The sequence below is a fragment of the Nipponia nippon genome, unplaced genomic scaffold, assembly GCF_047370975.1.
Source record: "Nipponia nippon isolate SJK-2023a ecotype South Korea unplaced genomic scaffold, ASM4737097v1 scaffold_8, whole genome shotgun sequence".
NCBI lineage: Eukaryota > Metazoa > Chordata > Aves > Pelecaniformes > Threskiornithidae > Nipponia > Nipponia nippon.
The window spans coordinates 22,642,812-22,648,811 of record NW_028262402.1 but is presented as its reverse complement, the minus strand read 5'-3'; positions in this window follow the sequence as shown (position 1 = coordinate 22,648,811).

Genomic DNA, 6,000 nt, shown 5'->3' with positions numbered 1-6,000 from the left:
GGGTTCTGAGAGAAAGACCCCTAAGAGTAACCATGCTTAGGCAGAGGTTTTGCAGACTTATTTTGAGATGGCATTTGACTGATTAATCTGATTCAACAAAGCACTGTTGACTTGATGAACATATGGCTGCCTGCTTCAGTCTGAGAGAGGAAAGTCTGTCTTTCCTTATATTCTTCCTTTGCTTTTCTGCTAGGCATTGTATCCTCTGGGACAGAGCTGAGTAGCAATGTGTGTCAGATTGACTTGTGGGGCTGATGATGCTGGTGTGATGCATGCTCTGTGCTAGAAGGCAGTGAAAAAGCCCCTTCCCTCATATCCTCCCAAAGGCCAGATCCCCCTTGCCATATGGATGACATTGCAAATAAACCAACCTGTGATTCTCTGCTTTACCCTTTATGTGGGAAGTTGGGGGAAGGGAAGGAGTCTTGGTGATTTGATCCCTAGAAGCCTCCCTCATTAGCACAGATCGAGCCACAGAAATAACACTGAGCTCCTGGGAACTGGCAGAAATTTTCTTTTCCCTGCCTCCACTGTTCGGGTGTGTGTTGCTGGAGCATCCTGGGCTCCTAGACCTGGCCTCTTGCTTCCCTGTCAGAAGCAGGATGGAGGGCTTTCCCCCACCCAGAGGGTGGCTGGGTTGCACCCTTAGTGCTAGGGAGCGGCAGGAGCAGAACTCAATAGGGTTTGGCAGCCCAGGGGTAACCGACTATTTCTCCATCACTTTTGGAGGTGCTTGGGAAAAGCATGGCCAACCTCAATCTGGCTGGGACCCTTCCTTGGGTTCTTCACTCTGGAGAGCTTTTATTAGGGCCCCTAGGTAACACCATGAATGCTGTGCAATGGCTGCCGCTTTTGGAGGGAGTCAGCTAGCAAAAGATGTAATGACGTGTCCCTGCTGTGAGCTCATCAGTCCCACACAAACTCCCAGGAGCTGTGGCTGTTTGCTGGGGATGGTGCTCTTGGCTGTCACTGGTGGCCGGCTCCGAAGGTACAGACCCACTGCAGACGGGCTGATTTCAGGACCCTGCAGCCCTTTGCTAAAGAGAAGGCCAAAAAGAGACATTTGCTAGAGATGGGGAAGGGTAAAAGTTGAGATTAAGAGAGGAGGTGACAGCAGAGACTCAGGAGGTAACTGTGAACCTGCCAAAGCAGGGACATTCAGCAGGGTTTTCTGTGTCCTTCAGTTTGGCTCGGGCTAATAAGGAGATTCCTAAAGACTAGCCCAGCCGGGGAAGTACCTGGGCTGTGAAGTCCCTGTTTTTTGGAGATAAATGTGAAATTGGAGATCCCCAAAGTCTGATGGGTGGAATAAAAAGCCTCTGAGATTTCCCATCAAATGCTCTCATTTTGGCCAGTTACAGGGCTCCCCAGGCAGGGAATGTCGGTCATTTCCTTTCCTCCCAAGGAACACAGCAGGTAGAGGAGGGAGTGAAGTGAAATCTCTGGAGACAAGAGATGGAGGGTCTGGAAAAATTATGTTTCCTGGAGTACTGGGCATGGCTAGACACTCGAGAATTGTCAACAGGGGAAGGAGCAAGACAAGAGTCAGTTAACCCTTAAAAGGGAAGTTTGTAGGAGCTTCAGGTGGGAGGCCAACCCAGCCTGACAACCTGAAAGGAAAAAGCCACAAGAAGGACGATACTGGCACGGCTTGCAGTGTACTCCTCCTCACAGCAATGTGAGCTAACTAGCCATGTGTGCATTAACCTATTCCCTGCCATTGCTGTCACCCTGGGCATTACTATAATTATTTATTAGTGTTATCTGACTCTTCCTAAGAAATAATAGAAAGGTTACCCTCTTTACACACTCCCAGTTGTTTCCTAGTCTGCACCTTACTGCCAAATCTGCTGTTCCCCTTGTGTTGTTGCAGCTACTTTTCCACCCTTAATTCAGAAAGTAAGGGTTGTGATGGTGACTCTGTTTTTCTGAGTAAAACAAGAAAAAAAAGTTTTCCCAGCTGTGTCCAGAAAAATCCAGACACACAGAGGAAAATCCAATAAATGATTAACTCAGTCTTTCCATCTGCAGGTAATGGTATTTCTGGTTGGTTTTTTTTATAATTATATAGATATAATTTTTTTTTTTTTTATTGCTAGCTTTCTTCTCCCGCATGGAAAGAGATAACCTCTATTTGATTTGAAATGCAATGTTCTGAGCTGTTTTCTGGCGAGTACCTGGATGATGGCTTACATGTGGTTTTCTGCCTTTTGAATGAGGAGGACTACAGTTTCCTGCACTCCTCTCATCTCCCCGTGAGACAAGAATAATAAGCAAGAGAGCACGTTTATAGGCAAAAGATTACAGAGTGTATGCATTGGTTATTCTTTACAGACCTCTGATTGTGATACACTCTTTTTTTTTTTTTCTGAGGGCATGGGGTGGTGAAAGAAGGTATTTTCAGCCATGAATTTTTGACCCAGATGATTAATGTTTGTCTTAGGAAGTGGTGGAAAGAGACTGGTGCCAGCTGCCTGGAACAGGCACTGACACAGCAATGCTGTGATTCTCAATCCATGCATCCACCCAGGTGCTGCCCTGCTGGCAAGGGAAAGCATCCTGTGGTCCCACGTTGTGACCAGAGGCAGGTTTGATCCATGTGGTATAGTCAAAAAAATGGGTTTGGTTTGCTGCCCTGCTCCCACTCTGGTGATCAAGTGTGGGGCTGCTTGACGGGCACACCTCGGCAGCCCCTTGGCACCGTATAACTGTGCCCATTTTCCTGTTTCTTTACCTCCTGGTTTCCACCCAAGACTCCTTGCAAACAAGCAATCCACTATAATTACTTTTTTGCCTTGGGTCGCAGTTTTGCTACGTGGCATAGCCAAACATCAGATTTTCAATACCCTTACCTAGGCAACCTCAGGTGACAGGATTACCGGAGCCTGCAAGGATTACTGGCCTTGCAAGGCTCTGCTCCCCAAAATATCCCCAGCAACTGCCTGTGCAGTTTGGCCACTTCTCACACAACTCCCCCTTAACCAAGCTGTAAGATCCAGCCCTCCCTCGTGGTGCTTTCACACTGTTGTCTGCTGCGACCAGCAACTTCTGATGTCGTCTCCGGTTTCCCGTGCTCTGTTCGCCTAGCTGCACCTCAGCCCAGCGCCCAGGCCGCAGCCAGGTCGCCTGCCTGGTGTTGGCTCCCTGCTCCCCATCACTGCCCTTGGCCGGAGAATCTGCAGCAGCTTACCCACTGAATCAGGCTGGACATTCCTGCAGCGTTCACTGCCATCTTCACAGAGGGTGACTGGTGGGTGCCTGCCTCTGTCTTTTTTTTTTTTTTTTATTCTAGGTTGGGCTGTGTCAAAATACATGCTGTATGCTGGAACTTAAATCTTTAGGCAATTCGGAGCGCTCTGTAGATGTGACAAGCCCTCATAACTAATTAGCAAGCCGACAGCTTTTGCCACAATCATTTTTTGATATAACTAACTGGAAACTTAAATCAAGCCTTTGGACAAAAAATACAGATTTCCTTCATAAATGCACTAAAACCACCCCATTTCTCTGCTGATTGCCTGTTCACAGTAATGTTTTGGGATTTAATACAGGCCTTGTGCAGAAAGCAATGATCGATAGTGTAAGAAATACCTCCTTCCCTTGTGCAAATCCCAGGATGGGTAGTGCGAAACCCCATCACCCCACTTTGCAGTGAAGCAAACCAACAGCTAGATGCCAGCATGGCAGAAGTTTGCCAGATCATCCTCCCCCAGGCTAGCAAATGCTTTCCTCTTCCAGTCCTATGGGACAGAGCATGTTCCCAGCAGCCTAAGTGTCCCGGTGACTCAGGCCAGATGCCTGGATCAGAGAGAAAAGGTCAAATTCTTCTCAACTGAACACAAATAGGGGAAAACAAAAACAACAAATTGGAGTGCAGCAGCTGCAGCTGCCACCTAGGTGCCCAGGGCCGGGTGATGGGCAGCTGCCTTGCACCAGCCCTCCCCTCAAACCCGGCTTTTGCTCCGAGCTGCCTCCTGGCCCGCAGCAGCATTACCTCAGACCCACCAGGGAGGAGGGAGGCAGAGCACATCACCTCCTCAGAGACCCAGGCGCTGGGTGGTTTCTTTTTCCGCTGCATTAACCAGCTCAGATGTGGCACAGATGGGGAATCTGCAGCCCATGCCCCCGCACCGGCTCCCGGGGCCTCAGAGGCGCCTGAAACAGATGGGACAAAACCCTGCCAGGGTCAAAACATGCTTGGCATCGCAGCCCTGGCTGGGGGAGAGGGGCAAAGCCCTCCAGCACATCACCCCGCCCGCCGGGGCACTGCAGTCCATGGCGTGCCTCAGCCACGGGCAGATGGGCACGGGGCTGCGTGACAGGGACGAGCTGCTCCTGTGGGTGCCGGGCTCAGTGCTGGCACATGGGGCAGAGGCGGACAAGGTGATGCCTGCGGGCCCGTGCAGGGACCTCTTTCGGGACCCATGCCAGCCATTTCAGGGGTTGGAAAGCCATGTTTTCGTCTGACTGTTCCCGGAGGACAGAAATGACTGAATTGGAGGGCTGCTGAGCAGGGCAGGAGGCAGATCCTGTGTTGCTCCTGGGATGCGTGGGATGGGGAGAGGGGAAGTTGTAGGGAAAGAGTGGGATGCCTTCTGAGAGACAGGGTACACCAGGCCTGAGGCACCCAGGCGGCAGAGGCAGCACAGTCTCCTGCAGGGTGGCACGGGTGGAAAGCAGGAGCAGCACTGCTCGGGTAAGTATGGAGCTGGAGGTTGTGAGAAAAAGGGGGTTTGGGTCAGGAGGAACAGTGTGAGCTCTGCATGCTGCAGCCCTCTTGGGAAGAGCACGGGAAGATGCTGCTGGATGCAGCCTCCAGACCAACTGGAAGAGCCCGGGGATGGTGCTGCCGCCCCTGTCTGACTGCCAAACAGGGAAAGCTCCAGGCCAGGGTGCATCACCCTGTATGCCTGGACTTACTTTTATCCTGCCAGAAATAGATTTTTTTTTTTTTTTGGTGTTGGAGAACGGAAGGGCTGAGGTCGCCCTGTGCTGGCAAGGGAGCGTGGCTCCAGCGGTGAGCCGGGAGGCCGATGGGGAAGAAGGCAGGGCTACGCTTTCTCCTCAGCCGCAGAGATGCTGCTGTGTCCGGGTGTGGTGCACTCGTGTCAGTGACTTCATGGTGATGCACTTCTACCACCAGGACTGTCCAAAGCCTTTCATAACAGCAAAGCATCTGGAACAACCTTGCCTTCCACCTCACACGCAGCTTTGTTTTCCAGTGCAAACAAAGCGTTTAGCGAGCCCCGGTCCTTACTCCAGATTGCTCCAGAAAGCCTACCCTCAATTTGGTGGGTTAAAAAAAAAATAAAGCTTTCAGCTGCTACTGCACAAAACACAAATACGCTGAAACTACAGAAACTAACATCCTTCTTTCTCCAGTCTGTCAGCTACTTGTGTAGCTAACCCCTGTAACTGGGCCCATGAGATTTGGGGGTATTTTCTAAAGCGCAGCTTCCAACGGGGAAACCCCGCTTTTATTGAAAAGGACAACTTGCCGAGTTCCTGGTTAGAGAAATCCTAACAATGTGACTGCGTGCTCAGAAACCTGACGATGCAAGCGAACTTCCAGTGAACTGTGGAAAAAAATAAAAACAGACGATCGGTTTCGAACGCTCAGATGGGGTTACTGCGAAGACAGCTGTGCTCTTTGGCTTTTTGAAGTCGGGCTGCAAAGGAAAGCCCCAGGGCTGGAAACGGCTTTTGGGATGGTTGGTTGTTTTTGTGTTTTTTTTTCCCCAGCAACTGCGAGCTGCGCTGAAGGGGTTCAGGAGCGGAGCGGAGCGGAGCCCGGCAGTCCCGGCCGCCGCGGGCACGCGGTCTGCGTTGGGTTTTTCACTCCGTTGCTTTGCTAATCCTGAAGCAATGCCCTTTTTTTCGTCTTTTTGAGGGGAACGCGGTGCGCTCCTGCCCCTGCCCTTCATCGCCCGCCCCCGCCCCCGGCCCGCGCCGCGGCCCCGCCCCCGCCCCGCCCCGCCCCGCCGGGCCCGGCCCGGCCCC